At 36.5% G+C, this 26,064-nt stretch overlaps 1 long non-coding RNA gene across 3 annotated transcripts; it reads left to right on the top strand.

Moving 5' to 3' along the window:
• LOC149789636 (uncharacterized) lies at window positions 1–26,064 on the top strand. Of its 3 annotated transcripts, none has more exons than XR_016423683.1 (9): window positions 1–500; window positions 1,016–1,137; window positions 6,035–6,149; window positions 22,931–23,056; window positions 23,402–23,491; window positions 24,344–24,540; window positions 25,041–25,198; window positions 25,393–25,499; window positions 25,952–26,064. It is a non-coding gene; the product is annotated as an uncharacterized LOC149789636 (long non-coding RNA). The 3 variants fall into 3 exon arrangements; XR_016423684.1 differs by having other exon boundaries at window positions 23,375–23,491; XR_016423685.1 differs by lacking the exon at window positions 23,402–23,491 and having other exon boundaries at window positions 3–500.

The raw sequence follows: 26,064 nt of genomic DNA, 5'->3' as shown, positions 1-26,064 counted from the left end.
TAAAGGAAAATAATAAATTAACCTAAACCACTTTGAATGTCGACCGTAACTTGTATTTACACGGCATCATGCGCGGAAGAAAATACCAACTGAACCGGGATTTCAGACAGCAGATGAACTTGATTCATTGAACTTCATGAGCACAATCAAACAAATGCAACAGTGAAAAAGTGGAACTATGAAAAATCGAGAATGTTAGATTTGCGGAGGATTTATTCCGAATTATTGTCTGCTAATAAAGGATTCATGTCAGTTGCTGTGTCAGGGATGCCCACACAGCACGCCGTCCAAATGTGAAGTTGCGTCGTGCTGAAAGACATAACACTGTGCCATAATTTATCTTATGTCATGTAAAGAAGCTGCTTAAATTATAGTATTTAAAATTTTCTTCATTTTGTAAGAGCTCAAGAAATTAATTCTGGTTTGAAAGACAAGATGACGGTAAAACTCAGAAGACGTAGCTGTACAGTACCGTTGGTGTTTGAGACATCATAAAAAAGGTAACTGCGTTAACTTCGCTTTTTGTTTGGTAATATGTTGGAGATCATCTTTTGCAGATCTTCTTTGAGCTTGGAGTAGCTTTTACATTCTAAACATTTTTATTTGCACTTATCTGCTTAACATGTATTGCTGGGATATCATATAGAATATGAAGTCAGTATAATGGTACTATATTTTAAATATTTGAATGATAAATTACTGATAAATGATATAATGATAAACTACAAAATAAATAATTTGCCCATTATCCAAAATATGTTAATTAAAACAAACATTGAATGTAAATTCAGATATAATGAGCAGTTGTAAGAAGTCAGAAATAACATTTTATCAATTGAACCAGTTATGTGTTATCATCATCAATTGTAAAATAAACACATGGAGACAAGTATGCTTAAATTCTAAAATGAACACACACACACACACACACACACACACACACATATGGTATTTTAATTTAATACAGAAAAGGTGACATTGATATATGCAGACCAATAATTTTTTTCTTTTTCAGATACAAATTAAAAAGCCTAATTCTGAGAGTTTCACCTACAACATTCATGATGGAAAAGGGCCACTAATTAAGAGCTGACATATGTGGAAGAAAAATACCATCCATGTTGAAAAGGGCTAGAGGTAATGTGAGAAAACATAATTTATCAATCTGAATTAACATTATTGTTGCTATTTTATCTCAACTGGTCAAAAGGCTAAGTGGGTTTATGTAATGGTCCAGAGTGTGTTATTTATTTCACATCCCTTCTGTCTTTCAACAGTAAGAAATTAGCTACTTTGGAGTCCATAGTTCTGATCAATTTGTTTATATAAAACTTGGTTTTGGGCTTAAATCAACATCTTGGATAAATCTAATAATGAGCAAAATCCAAGTTTTTTTTTGTTTTTTTTTTTTATTAACCCCGTAATAGGTTGACCACTGAGTCGGGGAACCATCCCAGGATCACCTTACAATCAAACATTTCTGGTTATCAGATAATCTAGGGATAATAAATATAATCTACAGAGAAAGTAAAAAAGAAAAACACACACACACACACACGCATATACACATGCATATGGCCAAAATCTAGGTGACATGGCTTTTGTGATATTACAGTATTTTGTTCCTGTTTACCCTCAAGTCAGAGACAAGTTAAATGTTCATTGTTGAGGTCCATTTTTGAAGAAATTGGTCCTCTTTTTTATTTACCTTGGCAGTGTAATTTTCATTGTTCTTATGCATTGCAACTATTTGCTTAAAAGCAAAAATAGAAGGATTTTTCATATTGAATCTGCAAGTATAAATATAATATTTTGCCAAAATAAGCAGAAAATTACCCAAACTGTCCAGTTGTTCACTTCCTAAAAATGTTTCTTTTTTGGACAGATGTACAATATTTGGGCAAAAAGGTGCAAAAACTTCATTAAAACGGTACCAAAACTGTGAAGTAATACTGCAGTCATAAAAGAGATGCTCAATACTTTCAGTTTCACTCTTACAGAAAGTACATTTGTTGTCATCAAATATGTTAATTCTTTTAAGAAAATCATTAGTAGCGATTATTCTATGGATTAATTTAAAGTTAAAAGAGATCAACTTGGTATCCTTGGTACAGCATTTTGCCCGGCTATATATATCAGACCACTCCTCACTACTTATATTTTTATTTAATACTTGCATCCAAGTTTCTTGCTTCGCAGTGTGTTGCCTTTTAGCTTCCTGTCAAAGATCTTTGTAAATAAACTTGAGTGAATCTTGTTTTTGCAAGTTCGTTATTTTATCATCCTGCTTATCAAAATTATTATGTACTAGGTGGTTTTTTATGGCATCTTTCCATGCTTTAGGAATTCAGCAAAATCCAAGTATATACACGAGGTGATCATGTATAAGATTAGTTGAGTTCTTTTAACCAACCTAAAAGCCATACTTCCACAATATAGACTAAAATCATTAAGTTGTCCTCGAAGTTTGATGAGTGTTAACCATTAATAATAATAAAGTGATCTTTCACCTGACTGAGCATGTTACCACCGCATGCAGTATTTATGCATATAGTGCAGTTTTTACTAAATTTAGAATACATGCTTATATAAATGAGATCTAGATTGAAGAAGTGAAGATGCATACAAATACACGAGGTTATAACCACTACTGCTGATTCAAGTTTGATCATACTTGGCCATTGGGCTTCTATAGTCAAGCTTCACAATGATGCTTATTATGAGTGTGATAAAGGTATGTTAATGAAGTGACCTTGCATCTGATTGGCAGAGTTTCTTACGACTTGCACAACAGTGTTTATGGTCAAATTTAGATCTGACTTGTTTAATTATTTGCTTGTATGTCTGAGGCTGTAAGCAAATTCTATGCAAATAATGTGGTGGTTCTACATCTCACTCGCCATTCTTGCTACTGCTCTTAAAACTATTTCTCATTAATTTTATCAGACTTGGTAAATAGATTTATCTCATCAAGATATAGCAAAGGAGCAATTTTGTAAAAAAAATATTCATTCATATTAAACTCAAATTCTGCATCTGATTGGTTGACCTTGCAAATACTATAAGGGCTCTATTTCTGACAAAAAGATTATTTTGATCTAATGTAGCAGAAATGCTTATATGATCAAAACATCTAACATATTTGATAACAAATAAGAAATAGTTTTTCATGTAAATTTGATAAACATTGATAAATCGGTTCATATCATTAAAAGCTTGGAAGAGTTTGATTACATGCGAGACCTTCACATATTAATCATGCTTTATTTAGAGAATTATTTTTGTCAGGATTTAGTAAAATAGGTAAAATCAATATGGACTGGTTTTGTTATGTACAGCAACACTAGTTGTTTACTGAGTACTGAGGGAATTGGAGTAAGGCAAGGGTACATTGCAGTAGGTAACCTGGTTGACTTGATAACAGGATTGTAACACAAACATTTTTATCAGGAGTCTATCATACATACCATTGATTCACTGCAGATCCTGCCCCCATTAGTTACCTTTTAATACATAAAGCATTTGGGTTTTTTATGTCACAAATCCCATAGGGATTAAAATTAACATTATAGGTCTCACTGGATAATTTTGTATTTTGACATACACCTAATTTTTAAGGTAGAAGGCATGAACCTAATTATCACAAGCCTAGCATTTCTAAATTCACACATAAGCTAAATCTATAATGTGGTTTAGATTTACTTTGAGTTAGGCATGGAAATAGGTTGGCTTGTTAGTGACTGCCTGTCACAGTTAGATGAGCATTGGAGATCAAATGCTTGATCTGCAAATGAGCTGCTGACCTTGATGTGTGTCTGCTACAGAGGCAAATATAAAAAAATCTAGATGGTTGAGGGTTGATGAAAAAAGTATGCTAATTTGTTATAGTACTAGTGAACTTTATTCATGCATAAGCCACATACTGATTCTTTTAGCTGCCTTGTCACAGAAAAATATTGAAAATAGCTATTTCTTGTCAAAAATGAATGTAAAATTTAGGAGATGGTGGCAGTGATGGTTCAGTATAGAAATCAATAGCTGCATCAGGAATTAACCTGATTACTGCAGTCAAAATCTCACATGTATGCTTTCTACAATAATCATTAGTTTGTTTTTGTTAGTATCTTCAGTGTAAAATTATTCTCATTTTTCTGTAATTGGTCATTGTCGGATGAAAATTCACCAGATAAACTGTCCAGTGAGACCATAAAATACACAATTAGAAAATAAAATAAATTTATTCTAGAAAGAAATATTGCATGCAACTCTGTGACACAAATGAAATTAATGAGAAAACACTTAAACAAATGGCTAACATTACTCATCTGGCTTATATAACTTAACAGTTGGCCATTTCACTGTGGAGTAGTCAGGTATATCTAGTATTGTAAGAACAGAGCCTAAACAGTAATCTCAAAACTTTTATCAGATCAATTGCATACTTAGGTTTGGAAAGTATTACATGGGAATTATGTTAATTTTTAAAGATCAAAATGTACCTGCATGTTTTGACCCTACCAGAACCAGACTAAAAGCTCAAATGTGTGCAGTGCTTTTTGCTCGTCACAACATAATTGGGATTATAACTGCTAACCCTACCCTCTAGCACACATTTAAGATCTTTAGAGTTTTTAAATACAGCCTTCTAATTATATAAGTTTCATTACATTGGTTAATAATTAGTCACATGTGATGACACTTGTAACTAATCAAACCACAGCCACTGAGAGCAGACGAAGCACTGATATTTATGTGGTACAGTGGCAATATACAGTCCGTCTGCTGCACATTTAGTTACCTGCCCATTAAACTGACAACACATGAAACAAACTGGACAATTCTGAAAGCCTTGAATTTGACTTTATTTATCTGTATGGTAGAACAGAACATGAGTTGAAAAGCTTTTAATGAAAGACCTTGATATCAAACCTAATAATAACTGCAGGAGTTATATTATGGATAATTAACCATTCTCTCAGTTTCAAACTGGGCATTCCATCCCATGGGGTTCTAAATGTAAACCAAGTGTAACTGATATCCTAATGAACTGTAAAGACCATAGCAGCACAACAGCAGGGGGCCAGATATGTCCAGATCCAGGAATCATAGACCAGTTTCAAACTGATAATGAGCCACATAAAAATGACACATCTGCTAGAACTTATGTGATGAAGATAACTTAAACTGCATTATTATTAATCCTCCTCCTCCACATCATCATAATTGAGATGCATCATATATGTTTTATTGTAAAATAGTTTATGCAACATAATTCAGTGAAGACCTTTACTGCCAATTTACCAGTGAACCATTTGTTTCAATGAACATATTTTATGTTGTAACAAGGAGCATCATTTAAACATTATGATACACTTATCATACCTGTATATGAAATCTTAATACTAACACTTATACTTGCAATACTACTACTAATAAAAACACCTGCACTGATAATTTGATTATGTTCAATTGGACTTGTATCTAAATGATCACCAGCTGTATGAAAAGACATATTTTAATATATAGATATTGGATGGAATACTAGTTACCACAATTGAATAGTCATATGATAAATGATATATTATTATTTTAAACAATTTATATTTGCAGTGAAACATACTTTTACATTATCTTCCCATAAATTTCATTTATAGAGCAGTATACTCTGCATTCATTAAATTACTGAAATGGTTAATAATACAACAACAAATACTGCAACTTCCAGAACCACAAAAATCAAAAGATATAAACAAAAACTTCCCTACATGTATCAACAGTTGTCACTTTATAGACAGAACCATGAAGATTTAGGACAGGATGTTAACAAATTAGGTATTCAAGTTAAAAAGAAAAAAATTCCAAGTAAGCTTACTACCAAAAAAATCAAACATTAACAGTGAATTTTAGTACATTCCCAGGAAACAGAATATATAATTTTTCTTAACTTGATCTGATACATCTTAAATCTATAGAAAATGATTCATATTGTATGACTAAAATATTATGTAAACAAAAATTCCATCACTTTTTTCAGATGCAACATGCATACCCCAACCCATCCTTCTTGATCATAAAGTATACCAGCATTCCACTATAAGATGGGGAGCTGTAGTTGCTCAGTGGTTAGCTTTCTGGACCTGTGAAATAAGGTAGGTTCAAATTCTACCATCGGACCAACCTGGGTTAGCTACCATGGTGCGTCCTTGGGCAAGGCACTATACTTAAAGTGCCTTGGCACTAAATAACTTACTTGTGTTGCTTTACCATAAAAAGCCAAACCAAACACAAAACAACAACTTTAAAATATGAGTTGTGTCACTACTAAGTAAAGGAAAATCATACTGAAGAAATGTTTTTGTTAATACAATTTAATGGATCTAAAAATCTCTTTCTTCTGCAGGAGTTTAAAATGTTAAATTAAAAAGGTCATGGTACACATTGCTTTGTTCATACACATCAGGCTCCGTATCCCATATCCAGCTAAAATTTTCAGTAGAGTCTGAATAAAAAATATTTTAATCTGGATGATAATATTCTTTCTCCATTCATATATTACACCAGCAAGATTGATCCAGATAAGATTACATTTTACTATAACACTGATGATGAGTATGCCTCATAACAACTGACAAATGTGGAGAGAATGGAGTTAAAATGAACTCTGATTTCTTTTCAGCCATAACACAAGATGATCATTTATTATGAAAAAACCTGAATAAAGTTGGAGTTCATAACCATGACAGTCTTGATATAATATAAATTCAATATATTATTGTTGTCTTGAGGTATAGTTCTGTATATTACAATCTCACACAAGATCAGGGTATATTTTAGTACCATACAGTTAATTCAGGATTGTATTAATACCTATTCTGGTGAATGAAAACTGCATAAGTTTTACTATTTTGGAACCAGTTGCAATAAAGTTCACTACACAAGAGAAAATATGACTTTACTGTAATATCTAAAATGTAAAATCTGCAAACAGAATACTCGCTTGACTTTACACTTCAACTATATCATAATATTTATTTGAAATGAATTTATACAAATGGCATTAAATTGGGTTTCAGGCTGGTAATGACAATGGTCACACTGACTTAGACCCAGGGTGGGCAACCTTGTCACCAATTGCCACAAGTGGCAAATTGGCCATGTAAGTTTGGCTCAGTTGTGGCATCGTATGATGTTTTTCACTTCTCATTCGCCACACCTGTGGCTACATTGAAAAATAGTTTGCCCACCTCAGACTTAGACAACTAGTAAATTATGAAAGAAAAATGTCATTAAATTATGCTTTTCTGGATTGCTAGATTAATAAGTTATTGTTGACTTGAAGTTAGAATATTATGTCAGTGAAGATAACACTCACAGTGACTTTGACATTTTGAGCTTTTTGTGAAGACATTGGAATTATGTGTGTGAAGTGCTAGATTAAGTGTGTGTGTGTGATTTGGATTTGTTACATTACAAAAAAATGTAATGTAATTTAAAAAATTACTAGTTTAAAAAAACCTCAATCATATCATGGATTAAGTAATGATTAAATTGTATTGCAAAGATCAAATCAGCAAGGATAACACTCACAATGACTTGGGTATTCTATATCCCTAAGAACATTTTTGGACCTATACTGTATAAGAAATTGAATCATGTATTGCAGCATAAGAAAAATTTCTCAGGCATGGAATTAGAGTCTTAAATACAGAAAATCAGTACATACACGTGTTGGTATGTGAAGATAACACTCACTTGACAATATAGCCAAGTTCTTATAACAAATGATATAACTATATGTAGTTTGCTTGTAAAATAAGTTAGGAATGAATATTAATTATATAATTTAGAATAGAGAAAAGCACATTAAATTCCATCAATAAATATTTTGTGCTTAAATAAAATCTTAAACAAAAATGTACAAGTCCAAAATATTTTGTTTTAGTGCTATGTCTTACTACCCAAATAACGGCCATGTATATGTGTTCCAATGTCAATTGTCATCGGAATGAGTAGTCCAAGTTTCAGGAATAGCTCACACACTTGGCAGCCTATATCGACACTCTTCCACTAATTTATGTGTAATTAATATACTTACAGTGCTGTCTTTATCCTGGTGGAGTGAAAATATGACACTAGCAAATGGACACATTTTCATGTTCCATTGACATACATTTGAATTTGTTGCAATGCAATGGTAGTCGAGGTACGCCAAAGTTTGTTTAAGTAGGTTCATGTGGGGAATATGTTTCTTGAATGAAACAAAACATTGCTTACAGTTCCAATAGGCAAAACATATTTTTATTTGTTTCCTTAAAGAATAATGTTTCAGCTTAACCCGATTTTGGCATTCCTGACTTTCATCGCTTTCCAGCCAACTGAAATGTGGGCCAACAAAACTTGAAAACAGGTCCGGTTCTTTTGTGAGAATTTGAATTTATTAGAGAAAAGACATCAGGATAAGTGAAGTCTGACAAAAACATTATAACTTTACTTTGTAGAAATGCATTGTTATTGGTTACCAGTTGTGTGTGATATTTCAGAAAATTTGACTTTCATTACACTGTTAGTCGACATCAAAACGCTCCACACAGCACCCTTCGTTAGGCAGTAAGACCCATCAGCCCCCCAACAAATATATTGGGTGATGTGTCTTATGTTATCGGACTAGTCCAAAATATTGCTTAAAGTTTCTAAACTATATACAGAACAGTAAGAAACAACTTAAAGAAAATAAATAACTTTTAAAAAAGCTCAAAGTAATTGCAATATTAGTTAGAAAGCTGCTGAGCTGTCTTCATACATGCAGCCCACAACACCTTATATACTTATGACATATTGCATAAAAACCCCAGCTTGTTAGAACCTTTAAACAAACATGGGACTTAGTATCGCAAAAGTACATTTAGTAAATCTGCACAATAATTATATTTAAAAAATTACTTAATAGTTTACACATTAGTACCTAATGATTTTATAGCCAAGAAGAAAAAAAGTTGATTTCTAGTGGTACATGCCATGTTTACTGCTGCTGCTCATAGCAAGAGTTCGAAACCTGTGTTAAGCTATGCACTTTTACAGTATGATCGAGATACACCACATGACAAGATTAGTCAGCATGTGTTTGTATCAAGTGAAATAAAACAGAGAAAATCAAAACTTAAACACAGTGACATACAGAAACTTAATATTGGTATAAACACATTGAGAGTAGTGAAGTGGGACGATATAGCGTCAATGGGACTTACCATTAAAAACCACCCTGGGACGATATAGCGTCAATGGGAAATTTAACATTGTGGAAACCCCTGGGATGATATAGCATCAAGGGGAATTTAACATGGGAATATGGGACTGTTTAGCGTCAAGGGGAATTGAACAGGGTGGGACTGTATAGCGTCAAGGGGAATTTAACATGGGCAAAAAAAAAAAAAAAAATCTTGGGCCTGTTGAGCGTCAGGGGGAAATGGAGCAGGGTCGGGACCCTATTTTAATAAGGTCCCGACCTGATGGGTCTATGGAAATGGAACAGGCGAAAATTGAAACAGGGAGGGGTCTCTATTTTTTATTTTTTTTAAAACAAAAAAAAAAAATAGAAAAAGGGTAGGCAGTGAAAGTCAAGATCTTTTCGAGACCTATGAGTGGCCCTGAAAAGGGCCTTTGGGTTTATGTTAATATGCCCTTAACATAAAGGGCATCTGTGACTTCTTCTTGTCCTTAGGCTTCGCCTGACTGCAGGACCATAGACTAAAACTCTTTTGAGACATCCTTGCCTCTCCACATAGATCCTACGTATCCATAGGCTGGTATCTGTCCTATGGACAACTGTCCACTTGGATCGGACGTACATCGGTATGTCTGTCCTGAACATCATCGAAGACACAAGCGTAGAAGATTGAACGTTGGTCCACATGTTGAGGCGCCGAGAACAGGTGAAGGAATGCAGTGAACTACACTTATTTATAGGGAGAGGAAGGATTGAAACGGAGTTCACTGACCAATCCAAACACGCCCACATCCAATCCGAAGAGAGCAGTCTGTGACGTCATGTGGTCTATATAGATTTGCTAGCACCTGTGTGCAGTCAATTCATGCGACAGTTTTTCAACATGACGGAAACTCAGAAAACGATAAATTGGGGTGCACCAGCTGTGGAGACTACCCAAGGGAAACCGGACTTACTTTCAGAAGAGGTGAATTGGGATTTTGTGGATTTTCTTACCTCGCAAGAATTTGTTCCGGAACCTTCGTCACCTTCTCCTTCATTACCACACGTGGAGAAATTTAGACAGAGACAGAAAGAAGAATTGGAGAAATTTATACAACAGCAAAAGGAAGCGGATCAAGCTTTTCTCCTACAGCAACAGCAGCAAAAAGAAGAGGTAAGAAAAAAACAAGAAGAAGAAGAAGCAGCAGCAAAGAAACAAGGGTGTGAAAATCAAATGGTCACGGTACTGTTAGACATTTTAGCGGAGTTAAGAAGTCTGTAACAAATGTTATCAGACTTCTTTATTACGACCAAAGAGAATACGACCTTCCCGAGCTAAACACTCCAACCCTGTGACTAAGCCTCCCGTGCCACCCTTAGTGATTTCAACCAAATCATCATCATCAACACTACGCAGTCCAGAAGTAGGCCTTGGCCGTGGCAAAGGCTTAAGGCAGTTAAAGTTGATTGCTTAAACTCACCCCTACACCAAAAAAGGCCTTTTTCAGGGCCACCCACGTCTGTCGAAAAGAGATAGACTTTCAATTGCCAACATCCATTCAGACTATAAAAAAAAAACATTTTACCTCTGTAGTACGTGTGTATGAGTGTGTGAGTGTAGGTTCTTATTTTAAAATCAAAACCCAAAGACACTTACCTTTTAATACCTAATTTATTCTTTTATAAATATTTACAATCCAATTCACAATTCACAACAGAGCACTTTAAAAAGTTCATAAACTTCTTCTGTCTCATTGTTCACTCTCTGAGTTTTTTGAATTTCTTCACCACCACAGTCTTTTCCTCCTATTCCTCCTCACTTTCTTCTCTTCTTCTTTTCTTCTCCTGTTTCTTTTTCTTCACCTGTTTTCTTCCTCTTCTTCCTCTGAAGAATCCCTCTCTTCTTCTGACTCCTTGTTTCTTTTTTGGGCAATCTGGAGACCAGTGTCCTTTTTCTTGACAATAATAACAGGTATCTTGACTTTTGTCTTTTCTAGCCCCTTTTTTTCTTTTTTGACGGTCTGGACACTCTGAAGACCAGTGCCCTTTCTTCTGACAGATATAGCAAGTATCTTGACTTTTATCTTGAAAGGAAGGAGAGTAGTCCCTCGGCTGGTCTGAAGAGAATTTTTGGATGACCCCTCGCAAAGCTCTGATGAAACGTTCGATCTGGGTAGTCTCTTCCATCGTTGTGCTCGGTTTGAGAGTGAAATGAATAGTGAAAGGACAAGACACATACCCTTTTATATACGCTGGTCTGCTATGACTATAAATTAGTCCATGGTGTTTAAACTTTAGTCATTTGACTTTTTGCTATCAAGATGAAACGATCCAATTCATTTGAGAAGAAGGAAGAAGAAAGTAAGAGGCAGAAACGTGCTTTATCGCCTCGTACCAGGGCTGAAGTCTTGGCACAAATTCATGCCAGTGATTTTGAAGAGGACATGAGTGAACCAGAATCCAAACCCTCTAAACAAAGTTCACCACCCTTAGTCAACCGTGAAAAGTACTATTCCATTCAAGAGACGGAAGAGCATCCCTCTAGAAAATTTAGAACTACAGCTTACAAATACACGGTGAAGTTTAAAGATTTCAAGTCCGAAGTACTGTTAGAGAAAGCAGAAGGGTTCATCACCGAGATGTGGATTGAAATGCTCAGCATGTTTGGCCTCTCCACCCTGTCTGAGCGAAGGACAAGAACGAGTGCATTGTTCAACTGGTCTGCGCACGTTTGTCAGCCCTGCCTGTTACCAACAACATTTGAAGATGCAAGGTTCACAGAAGAAATGTGCTTGTCAGCTGCTGAGATTGTGCCCTACCTGTGGACAAGGCATACTTACCAATAATGCCAAGGCACACCTGTGTCGAGGAAAGAAAAAATGTCACATTTGCTGCCACATCGTGGACTTGGAACACGAATGCTATGTGCAAAAATACCAACCCCAACCAGAGAAAGAGATCGGTCACAAGAAGAAAGGCAATTTCATCTTTTTCGATTTTGAATGCATGCAAGAGACTGGTATTCACATTCCTAATTTCTGCGTTGGTCATCGAGCGTGCGAGAAGTGCATTCAGGAACCTATTTTCAGTCATTGCCTTCACTGCAGCAAGATTTCTGGAGGACGTGAAAAAATCTTTCGAGGACCGAACACGCTAGCTGATTTCGCTCGATGGGTCTTACACCCCATCGACAAGACGTGGATCCAAGAGGACATCGAACGTTACGGAGATTGTCATCGTCATGCCACAGTGATGGCTCACAATTTCTCCGGATACGATGGACAGTTTCTTCACAGATACTATACAGAACATGGCACCGAACGTCCTAAAGTCACTTTGAATGGAGCCAAAATCATTTTCATGCAAGTGGGACAAGTACAGTTTAAAGATTCGATGAGTTACTTAGCCATGCCTTTGAGTCGAATGCCTAAAACGTTTGGAATGACAGAAATGGCTAAAGGGTGCTTTCCACACTTTTTCAATACGGAAGCCAATCAACACACCGTTCTACCCCATTTGCCTGAGGCTCACTATTACGACCCTGACAACATGCGTACCGAACAACGAGAAGCTTTCTACGCTTGGTACCAGGCTCACGCCTCTGACCCTTTCGACTTTCAGGAAGAAATGCTAAAGTATTGTCGTTCCGACGTGGACATTTTACGGTGTTGCTGTGGAAAATTTCGAGAACTTTTCATGGAACACGGAGGGGTCGATCCTTTCAAAGAAGCTTGCACCATTGCCAAAGCATGTTCCTTAGTGTACCGGCAATGATTCATGCCTGAAAACACCGTGGCTGTCATCAGTCCTCAAATGACCAACTATGTCAAACGTCAATACTCGGTCAAAGCCCTACGCTGGTTACATTACTTGTGCGACAAGGAAGACAAATGGATTCAGCATGCCCGCAACGGAGGGGGTGAAAAGACCATCAGAATGCATTCGGTCGATGGTTGGGACTTAGAAAACCCCAAGATTGTGTACGAGTTTAAAGGTTGCTTATTTCACGGATGCCCCGTCTGTTACCCTGACCGTGGCACTAAAAATCAGTTTTTACAATGAACCATGGAAGACTTGTACCAGGCCACATGTCAGCAACGCCTAAAGTTAGAACAGGAAGGATACTAAGTGGTGGAAATGTGGGAACACGAGTACCATCACCGTTTGAAAACCGATCCAGAGTTTAAACACCTCGTGGAAAGCTACCAGTTCATGGACCCCCTGAACACGAGGGATAGTTTGTACGGAGGAAGGACCAATGCCACCAGTTTGCTGTGCCAAGCCGACGAAGAGAAAGGAGAAGAAATCAAATACTTGGACGTGTGTTCACTGTATCCCTACGTGTGCAAATATTGTCGCTTTCCTGCAGGGCACCCACAATTGTTGACGGAACACATCGATTTGAAAAACATTCGACAATATGAAGGCTTGATCAAATGTAAAGTTTTGGCTCCCACTGACTTGTACCATCCCGTTCTACCTCACCATTGTCAAGACAAACTGATGTTTCCTTTGTGCCGTACTTGTGCTGAAACGTGCAACCAAGACCAGCCTTGTCAGCACACCCAGGAAGAACGGGCCTTGACGGGGACGTGGGTCAGCGTAGAATTGTTCAAAGCTCTGGACATGGGATACCAACTGTTAGAAGTGTATGAAATTTGTCACTTTCCCAAGACAGAACAATACAACAAGGGTGACCCCACTCAGAAAGGCATTTTGGCAGACTACGTGGATGCCTTTTTGAAACTAAAGCAAGAAGCCAGTGGTTATCCGTCCTGGTATCACACTCCCGAAGACCAAAAGACATTCAAAGAGAAATACTGGGCACAAGAAGGCATTACTTTAGATCACATCGAGAAAAACAAAGGCAGGCGATCGTTTGCCAAAGTGATGTTAAATTGCTTGTGGGGTAAAATGGCACAACGACCGTGTTTACCCAAGAATATTTGACAGAACCTTCCTGCTACTTCCAGATGATTCACAACAAAACTAAATTCACCAAACACGTGGACGTCGTTCGCGAAGATTTGATCTTAGTCAATTACGAAGAAGATCTGGACTTTGTAGAAGCCGATCCTTTTGGAAATGTCATCATTGCAGCTTACGTGACAGCTCATGCTCGCTTAAAACTGTACGAAGCTTTAGAACTGTTAGGGGAACGCGTCCTGTACTTTGACACGGATAGTTGCATCTACATCGATCACCCGAGTCAACAGCACTCTAACATCGAAGGAGACCGTTTAGGAGCCTGGACAGACGAGCATTCTGACGACAAGATTCTAAGTTTCGCCAGTGGCGGTCTTAAAAATTACGGCTACGAATACCGGGACAAACAAGGAGAAGTGCACACGAAGTGTAAAGTGAAAGGATTGACTCTGAATTATCGTACCAGTCGAGTGGTGAACTTTGGCGTATTGAAAGAAGCTTTGCAGTCTAGAGAAGATGAACACTTTAAAGTGACCACCTATCAACCGAACAAGATTGTACGTTTACCCACTCACCACATCGTCAGTCGACCCTTGGAAAAAGTCTGTCAAATCGTGTATCAGAAGCGAGTGCGGCTTCCCAATCACTTTATATTGCCATATGGACATGTCGGTATAAAACATTGGTTGTAAGTGGATAGCCACTCACCAGAAGCATGACTACGCCACAGCAAGAATCAAGTGAGAAACCTGATGAGAACTAAAAGTTCAAACCCTACCATTTTCCAGTCTTCTTACCTGACTATTGTGATTGTGCCCGTCGATTGGACACATTTCAGAAATAGTTTACGGATAGGGAAGGATTACCTTCTTCGCATGTTTTAGCTAGAACAGGATTTGTCTACTTGGGACCTGAGTCAGGATTGGGATACGAAGTACAGTGTTTCGCTTGTGGACTGAAGTTACGAATGGATCTATGTATCTATAAAGGTTCAGCTATTCTGGAACACACTCGATGGTCTTTGCACTGCCCTTACCTTTCTATGGCCTTTCCACCCATTACACTATGGTACAATTATGACGGTACCTTAGAGACAGTACCTTCAAAAACTAGATATAAAAAAGGAACGATGTACAAGCTTGAGACTGCATTGTGACTAGTATAAAAAGGGGCTATGGTCAAGATCGATAGTTCATTGTGACTACCAAGACCAAGCGAACAAGATGAATCCTTTCAGAGAAACACAAAACAAGTTCAGAAAGGCACAATTCAAGTTTGGGGCTTCTGAAGTGGAATGTGATTGTGAGCATTGCGATGGGAACGATGCTGTACGCTGTGACCTTAGCGATGCCGTAAAGCATCATGAGAACTTTGTTCTCACTACCCCTCTCATGGAAAGTGATGCTGTGCGTGTCAAACCTGAGGGATGCGAAAGCGATGCTGCTCGTCCTCTTGGACACTTTACTGGGTTTCATTTTAAATGTGGATGTTCACCTTCACGTCTACCCCCCTACGGATGTCATCCAGACTTGAGCAAACTCCTGTCCATGTCACCCAGCCCTCATCGAAACGAACCTGTGAAAGACGAATATTCGTTCCCTGTGTGTTTGTCGGAATACTGCGACTTTGAAAATCGTCTTCAATCATTCAAAGGAAAATGGCCTAAGTATCTGGGAGGACCGATCCCCAAAGAATTAGCCAGAGCCAGATTTTTCTACTTGCACGAAGGGGATAAAGTCAAGTGCTTCAGTTGCGGTGTGTCACTTCACCACTGGGAACCACAAGATTCGGCCTATCTAGAACATGCTCGTTGGTCACCGAATTGTCATTACTTACCCTTAGTGGGACCGAGACATTGAAGTAACTTACCATGTCGTTAAAGAAGAAACCAGATTGGTTAGGAGTCAAATGTTGGACATCATCGAGACCAGTATTTAAACTTCATTTCAAAAACGATATTGAATCATTACCTAAAGAACTGCAAGAGAAGATTTACAAGGAAGTTTGGCAGGGGCTTGCCAGAGTGAAATCTCAATGGATAACTGTAGAACTTTTATTCCGAGAAATTCACAAGAGATAAGTGAAAAAAGTCAACCAGTGTGTTAGATTTCTCTGGGTCAAGGGTGCATTCATACTATTATATCGCTTTAGACCGTTTACATCAAAAGAGTTCAATGAGATTCTTGAACGTTACCCTGAATGGCAGTGGTCTGAAATTACTCACTATGTGGATTACTTTTGCTCTAGGAGAAGATTGTGAATTGTACGTTTTAAGTGATGATCTTGGTAATATAAGATTTTAGTCTTAGGGGGATGTTTTCCTTCAGGTCTGCGCTTTAACTATAAGAACCTACAGTATTCGTCATTCAGACCGTGTGATCGACGAGAGAATCTAATCCGAAACCGGCTAAGCAATGAAATTATCTAAATTACACTAATAAATACTTACATAAAATATATATATATCAAATTTGGACCAATGGCGAAGACAAGGATTCGGTCTCCCCGAACTCTCCATTTATGAGAGGCGAGTGTGATCGACGAGGGAATCTAATCCGAATCTAGCCAAAAGTATTACAAAATAAATACACTCACAAAACAAGTACCAAATTCTGAACAATAGAAAAACTCATTTTATCAAAACTAGCCCACTGACTGATAAAACTCTACAAACAAATATCATTAAATTAAAAAACACCTAGTTCAAATACCAGGAAGAAATATACAGGGGGTGGGTGGTGGGAAAAACAAAACAAACCTTCTCCACTTCTCCTAACTTAATACTCACCTAACACCCTAACTAACAGCTCCAAAAGTCTATCTTCTACATAGGTGACAGCTAAGACAAAAACTAGGTATAACCATATAGTCCCAAAATAGAACGTAAAAGGTGGTCGCAAGAATAGACCATCAGGGATCCCCCGTATTAAGACCCTAAACTTACACATATAAGGTAGTCAAAAAAACCCAACGACTATCGGGCTCGGCGGCACAATGCTGCAAATATAACAAATATATAGAATACCACCCCAAAAATTACTTGTATAAGGTAGTCAAAAAAAACCAGTGACTATAGGGCCAGCAGCACAAGGCTGCAACCAAAATTTACAACTAGATAATTAGGACCCAAAAACAATTACTCAGTAAGATGGAAAAAACACCAACTCCATCCAGGGCCAGCAGCACAAGGCTGCAAAACCAATCGACAAATACTGTCACCTAAAAGCTAACATCGACCTCAATAGACTCTATCTCTCTTAAAACAGCACAGAGTTTTTATGACTCAAAATTCCAAAGACGGAAATTTAGAACAAAAATACCCTGGATCGGAAAAACCCTGCTAACCTGTGGCAAGACAACTCCGCCCGAGCCTGACCACTTTCGCCCTTTGCGACGGACAGACATCAAAACACATACGTGCAGTGCACGCATCATAAATTAAAAATACGGACTAGATCGGGTCCAATACCACTAGTCGCTAATCAATGCAAATGAATGACAGAGTGTGTGCTGGGTCCAATCCCACTCAAACAAAACACAGGCCTTACAATCAGATCGATGTGTACACAAAAGTACCTTGACCTGACGGCCCAATCAATTAGTGTTCTGTGAACACAGATATGCCTGGAGGAAGTGGCTCCATTCCTTCCTCCAAGGAGTAATCAGTTAGGTGCCTGTGGCATCATAAACCAGTGGTACATGCTCAATGCGAAGCGCACGCCACTATAATTCAACTCAACAACAACAACAATCGTTCAGACCATTCCACGGAATAAACAAAGAAGATGGAGGTGACAAAATTATTCAATCTATTAAGAGATATCTATTTTTGGATAATGGATGTTGAATATGTTGTAGGAAGAATAGAAAAGGAATGGAGTGATGGAAATAGGCAAGACTTGTTAACTATTCAAGTCAAAGGACTAAAGGTGGCCGGAGATCTCATCGCAGGGATGATAGAAGAAGAAGTCAACAAGTCAAGCGGATTTACTGACCCACCTTATGTCAGAGTGGGAAGTTTGAAGGAAGCACTGGACCATATCATCCAAGTCGGGTGCTTCCTGGAAAAAGTATTGTATTGGATGAAGTGGTGATACGTAAAATGGGGGTTCGACAAGTTGACAAAAACGGAAGAAGTAATGAGGAAAGTGCTGACGGAAGAGGTAAAGAACATCAAAGAAAAGTGGTCTAAGGAAAGAAAAGAAGAAGAAAATAGAAAGAGAAAAAAAAGCTTTGAGAAACTCAACAATAACTGGATAAGAATACAGGAGAAATTCCGAGTGATAGGTCATCCTGACTGGATGCCTGAGTCAGAAATAAAGAAGAAGATGACAGGAATATTGGTAAAAGTTAGAAGATGGTTGAAGAAGTGGAAGAGTTAGAAGAAGAAGAAACCCAAAGGCCCTTTTCAGGGCCACTCATAGGTCTCGAAAAGATCTTGACTTTCATTGCCTACCCTTTTTTTTTTTTTTTTTTGTTTTAAAAAAAATAAAAAATAGAGACCCCTCCCTGTTTCAATATTCGCCTGTTCCATTTCCATAGACCCATCAGGTCGGGACCTTATTAAAATAGGGTCCTGACCCTGTTCCATTTCCCCTTGATGCTCAACAGGCCCAAGATTTTTTTTTTTTTTTTTTTTTGCCCATGTTAAATTCCCCTTGACGCTGTACAGTCCCACCCTGTTCAATTCCCCTTGACGCTAAACAGTCCCATATTCCCATGTTAAATTCCCCTTGACGCTATATCGTCCCAAGGGTTTCCATAATGTTAAATTTCCCATTGACGCTATATCGTCCCAGGGTGGTTTTTAATGGTAAGTCCCATTGATGCTATATCATCCCACTTCACTACTATTGAGTATATATTTATAAATCTGAAATGGTTAATTAAAAATAGTTATTAGTCAAATTAACAAGGATGCCAGTTACTAGCTTTGATACTCTGTTTTTGTTAACTGAAAACATGTAGACTCAAGCCACATCTATAATGATAATTTCTGGCACTTTCAAGGCTGATACAGTATAGCCCTTTCATTAAAACCTGCAAACATTTTTGACAATTTTATCTGCACACATTGCTGTACATTTTATACACATCTGACTTGCCAGTATTTCTCCCAGCCATTGAGCTACCATTGGCAGAAGAGATCTTTTTGCGAAAAATATTTCCAAATCAAATCCTGTTTGGTTACTTGTAAATCGACATGGAATAGCACAACCCTAGCACAAATATTACTATCCCTACTTCGTGGAGACATTGAGGCTATGACATTGTAGCTACTCAACCTTCTGTCCTATGACCATTTTGAATTTTGCGCTAGATATGGCTGTTACCAAATACCGGTGTCTAAACAGTACATAGGTGCTTTCTGGAAAGATTTGCATACAGTAAGATTGCACATCAGATCCACAATATTTCCATCAATATCAACACAGATTGGAGGGGGGCCTTTGAAATTGTTTCTACATATTTAAACAGGTTTTCAATGAATTGTTGCTTTTTGTTTTTATTAGCAGGTATTTATACATTTATAAAATGAGTGTCTTGTATCACAATATGTATCAATCTTCCTGCAAAAAAGTTTCCCTTGTTTTTTTGCTCCCAAGTTACTCCCATTTTATTCTTGATAAAAGTAGCTACCCCTCCCCTTACATCTCCTTATAATCATTCACAATTATAACCCCATTTAATTTTTCCTCATATGAAGTTATTAGTTCTTTAGTCAACTTATTATGTGTTTCTTGTATGAAAATCATATCATAATTTGTCTTGTTGTTTAGTTTAATTATTTTTTCCCTATTTATTCAGTTTAAATTTGCTGAGGCTATATGGAATTTTTTTATATCCATTTTCGCCTCTCCACCAGGTTGTCGCATTTTTGGTTATACATTAAGTATTATTAGTTTTAATTTAGAATTGAAATATCACCTAGGGGATCAAATAGTAATTTATTAGTCAACATGTAGACCCACTCCATGACCTTCTTGAATCTGTAACCCAGAAATTCCGATTAACTATGCATCTTTTAGAATCATACAATACATTATATAAAATATGGTAATGTATACCTTAAAACAATACTGCATTTTAATCCAAGTTTCCAATTTTGCAAGAAGTTGTCCCGCACATGCAAAATCATCTGCTACCCAATATGTAAACTTGTCGCCAGAACATAAATTCTCAAAAAATTCCCCAGCGTATAGTCTGTTTCTAAATTCTTTAGTAATTTTCCCCCATCAACAAGACGCAAACACATTGCATCCTATTTCATTGTTGTTTCTCTTCCACATAATAGCTTATTTTTTATAAAATGTTAAACTTTACTAATCTTTTTTCAAGATCACTTTAGTTTGCAAAAATATATCTTGTCATTTATTGGCATTCTACATTGAATTTTGTAAACTAGCTATAAACCTGACCTAATTACTCAACTTAACTGCTGACAGAAACAGTCTACAGTAAATGTATTTCATTTCTATAGCTCGATGGATAAACATTACATCTTTTAAAGCTGTGCACAGAATAGGCCGACATATCACGAGTCAGGAAAACATGGGGGTGGTATCCCCTGTGTCCAAAATTAATATCATTTTGAATAGAATATTCTAGTGACAATTGCCTCTTTTCAAATGGTAAGCATTGCTTTTTTTTATTTTCGTCAATCTGTCAAATTTGGTATGCATTTTGCTTTAATATTTGAGATGGAAACCTTAGGTGCATAGAAATGTCAGACAGCATTGTACATCATGGATGGTGTCCAACATACTTTTATGATCATAAAACAAAATCCCATTGTTTTAGTTATGGCCACTGATTTAAAAAATATTCATCCAAGCTAAATATAATAATAATAATAATGAGGACTTTGTATAGCGCCTAATCTTTAGAAGCTCTAAGCGCTTTGCAACATTAGACAACATAAAAACATACACAATGATATGATTACAAAAACAAACACCATGAAATTAGAAAACATAAAAAACATGCTGAGAATATTTAAGGTAGTTAACATTATTAAGTCATTAAGTTTGTTTTTGCAGTCAGAATAAGTAGTTTTGAGAGCACTCTTGAATGGGATCACTGCGTCTTTGTGTCTAAGTTCAGTGGGCAATTCATTCCATGTTGCTGGGCCCTGGTATGCAAAAGAATGCTGTCCATGTGACTCTGTTTTCATAGTGAGAATAATGAGTATATGATTGTCGGAAGAGGAGTGTAAGTATCTTGCTTGTGTGTACACATAGGTGAGGTCAGATAGGTATGTTGGACTAGAGTCTGTCAGTGAAACGTAGCACAGAGAACTAATGTTGTGTTTGATTCTGGATCGAATGGATAGCCAGTGTTGGGTACAGAGCAGCAGGGAGGTGTGCTCTGATTGTGGTACTCTGAGTATGATCCAAGCAGCTATGTTTTGAACTTTTTGAAGTCTCTGCAGTAGATATTAAGATGAACCAGACAGAATTGAGTTACCATAGTCCAGTCTTGAAAGTAGTAATGAACACACAAGTGTTTTAGTGGCATCAACTGAAAGATATCTGAGAATGGAGCTGATGCGTCTCAGCTCAAGATATGCAGCCTTGCATATGTTCATGACATGTTGGTGCAATGTGAGAGTACTGTCCAGAGTAACACCTAGGTTTTGTACTGATTGTGTGAATTTAATGTTGGTGTTGCTGATATTTATTGTGTGAGGTAAAGGACGTGAATGAGAAAGTCTTTGTGTTGTAATCAGAATGGCCTCAGTTTTATCATCATTCATCTGCAGCTTGTTATAAGTCATCCATGATTTCACATCAGAAATGCACATCTCTACACCTTGGATGGTAGCATCAACTTCAGTTGGGTGGCTAGATTTGTATATTTGGGTGTCATCAGTGTACAACTGGTGAGACACTGGATGATGATCTATGACACTTGAGAGCAGCTGAGTGTATAGAGTGTAGAGAACAGGTCCAAGAACAGACCCCTGTGCAACACCACAACATAGATCAACTGGGCTGGAGTGTAATCTATTTGCAGACACAATTTGTGTCCTGTGGCAAGGGCGATATGCAGATTGTACATTGCTAAAAAGACTGTTTGAATTCAGACAAGATGCAAGCTGGGATTGAACAACCTTTTGTAAGATTTTTTATATGAATTGGAGATTAGAAACCGGGCAGTAGTTCTTTAAATCCTTATGGTGTAGTGTTAGTTTCTTCAGCAGAGGTTTTACAATGGGAGTTTTGAAAAATGATGGAAATTATGCTGATGAGAGAGAGGTATTAATAACATCAGTTAGTGAAGGCAATACTGGATCTAAGCACTCAAGCAGCAGTAATGTTGGAATTGGATCAAGTTCACATGACTTTGGTGCACTCTAGGATGATTACTTAAAAATGCATTTATTGGTGGTGAGAGACTAAATACATGACTTGATACTTGTGTTTAGCATCAATTGGAAAGCTGAAGATTAGTAATCTTTTGACATACATATCTTAATTGTACCATTTAATTTACAAAATTCAATGTAATTTGCATTGGTAAAATGTGTAGCACAAGAAAAGTCATTATGAATCAGAGATAAATCATATCTTTGTTTTGTCTGGAGCTTGACTAATGTATTGCACATTTCTGTACACTATTTTGTCTTTAATCCAGGATTATTCACTGCATTCGGATGCATTTCATGGTGAAAATTCACCAGCTGGATTTAAAAGTGGTGAATATTGCTAGCGATTGTTCTGCAAACCCTGTATGTCACAAGGAGTCAGTGTATTCAAGGACTCATACAGTATTTACAAGTTCTCATTGACATTTCAGATGAAAATGAAGAACTGAAAAAAGATGAAAATCTCAAGTGGAAACCTTTCTGGTCAGCCATCTCATCCAAAACCTCCTGAAATGGAGAGTATTTTGCAGACTCCAAGATTTCCTCTTATCCTGCTGGTATGTTCTATTTAGTTTATCTGGTCTCTTTTTATTTTTTATCAATTGCTTTTATACCATGCCACAATTGGAAATTCTTTATCAAAAGTATGTATAAATTTCATCATTTTTCTGTCTGTTTAATAAGATGTGTTTAAGAGTACTTACTTACTCATGATGCTGTATATATGAGATTAGATGTTTTGTTAAAAAAGAATGCATTTTGTGATATATTGTATCACTGCTTTATATACAGTGGTCATTGCAACCAGTATGCATTTTGTTTACATGCCAAAAAATCCAGTCTGATTTCTTTGTTTCTTTTTTACTGCAATTAAGGAGTAGTGATAATCTTTATACTCTTAGCTGCATCCAGAAGGACAACACCATCACCATCCCCATCCACTCTGGAGTGGAGAATATAAAGATTTCTCTCTGCCAGTTCCTCTGCAAGTAGTAAGTATTGAGGATGGAAAAAAAATGTACATTATAGAATAATGAAACAAATACTACAGGTGTTGACTTTTATATAATCTCTTATTTCATTTACAGCTCTCTAAATACGAGTAGGTCAATTATACACTGTATTTATGAATTTAATTCTCATCTAAGGTAGTAGAACTGTTTTATGTTTGACAAAATGTTGGGTAATTTGTGGCCATACACTAAAAACACATTTTATAGCATTTAAAAATGCTTATGTTCAATGCACGTAAAACTCATTGGTTTGTTGTCACTTCAGTTGATAATAGTCTTGTCATCTTGTAGACATTTTGAATGTTAGTGTTCAATGCTAAGGTCATATACATTGATTCAACATCAAAATTTGTTTGCAAAATGGAAGATTATGACATGAAAGCACAAGCTCTTGTAGCTTAGATACTGTTATTTCAGAACATTGTGAGATGTTAATTAATTAAATTATAGGTCATAAAACATACTGTTCAAGACTTATTTGTGCAAATAAACAATGAATTGTTTTTCATTGATGTGTCGACTGTTCATCATTCCATTGGTTTTTTTTATTTTTCTTTCTGATGTATACCATTGTCTTGTGTAAGTCAGACGCCTAAACCATCTACATTGAATGCAGACTTTACAGACACCAGCAGTGAAACAACATATCTAGGGAATAAAAAAATAAAGGATTATGGGAAAAGTTTTCATATAAACTGTACAAAAACCATGTATTTCATTCCATAAATATATTTCATTGTTAAACCCATGTTCACTGTACAGATCTTTTTAAGGAGTTTATAATAATGATCTTGATCTTTCAAAACTAATTTCATCACAAATCTGTTACAGATTTCCAGTTCAATGTACTTATGAAACTGGACACAAATATTGAGAATTTGTTGGAGCAGCTGGCCCTCCAAGTTCATACACAAGGCCCAGACACAGAATATAGAGAAGAAATTCTTGCAATGCCATGTGATTCAGTGGAGGAACTAGAGGGCCTTTGCCAGAGGTTGGAGGAGAATCCCAAACTCTCCAAGAAGATGGTAAATTGGGGCTTTATTTTCTATTTAAAAAAACTGTTATAACCTTTATTTGCTGTTGTGAACCTCAATATGCATTATGCAAGTTCTGCAGTGCCTGTATAATTATTTTTGGGGGTGGGGTGAACATGTAGTGGTCGGCTGTTTTGTCTTACGGATGTAGGCCAAAACATGTTTAGAGATGAACATGTAACAGGTATTTTACTACATATACACTATTACATATTATGTGGCTACTTTAATTCAATCCTTGAGTGAATGTCATTTATGAAGTTAATAGATTCACGGTGGTTAATTTGGTTTATAATTGCTATTAGTACATTGTGTTGCATAGTTAATGTTATCAAATTTTTTTCAAGTTAGAGAAATTAAATTTGCTTGCAAAACCATGGCAAAAAATAACTATATACAAGCATATTTTGTCACATCGATCATGAAATACTACTACTAATAATAATATCAAAATCAAAAAATAGTAATATTATTATTATTATTATTTTCAGATATGCTACTTGAGCTCTCTTGGCAGGTTTACAATTGGGGATAGTGTCTGCAGGATGATGAAAAAGCTTAAAACAAAAAGACTGGCCAGAGTATAGTCCAAAGGGACGTAAAGGGAAAAAAGCATTTCAAGAGCTTGTGATATGTCAGGTTTTGATAAGTAAGTATGGCTTGATTTAAATTGTGTTTTTCATGTGACTTGCCAGAGATTTTTAAATGAATTGATAAAGTAACTTGAGACCACATTTCAAAGTACATGTTTTAAAAATATTCCATTGATATTGCTGGCATTTAGAAAAATGCAATGCATCCTTTGTTGTGAAACTTTTTTAAAACATTGTATTACTCTTGCAGAAGCCTGCTTGAAAACTAATGGCAAAGCAAAGGCAAATGGAATGGAAGAGACCATATCAGAGACCCTCAAATATGCACCCAACCAACGCAGAATGATAAAAAACAAGGTAATCCAAATGACTCTTATTTCATCAATATTGGATTCAGTTTCGTCTTTTAAAGCATAGTATTTGCAAAGCGGATGCATTTCTAAACTGATAACAAAATCAGCTTATCCTATTGCCCAGGACTATCAAAGCTAGAGTCCAGCTAACTACAATATGCATATATCTTGTCTGATCGGACAAGTGCCTCCATTTGGAATTTTTATTCACATGAAATATTTGGATGAAATAAATTCATCTTTGTGCAAATTGATTGCACCATCCACTTGCCAGAAATGATAAGTAAGTGCAAAGTTATCTTGTATCATGGCTTAACGATAGTAAGGGAAGCACAAGTGCAGTGAAGAAAATTTCATACATTTTTATAATGCTGATTAACATGACTTCTGCATATGTAACTAGTGCTGAGATGATATGACTTTATTTAAGCATTACAATTTTGTTTTAATTTGCAGGTGCCTGAGCAGAAGAAGTAATAGATAAACTTTACAGTGGAGTTGGAGACTGATTCTGACTCATAATCTTAATTAAATCTAGAAAATAAACATTAAAGTCATATTAAAATATC

The sequence above is a fragment of the Sinohyriopsis cumingii genome, chromosome 10, assembly GCF_028554795.1.
Source record: "Sinohyriopsis cumingii isolate HCF-2022 chromosome 10, ASM2855479v2, whole genome shotgun sequence".
NCBI classification, from domain to species: Eukaryota; Metazoa; Mollusca; class Bivalvia; order Unionida; family Unionidae; genus Sinohyriopsis; species Sinohyriopsis cumingii.
Note: the sequence above shows the minus strand (reverse complement) of the source record. Positions and strands in the feature narration are given on the sequence as shown.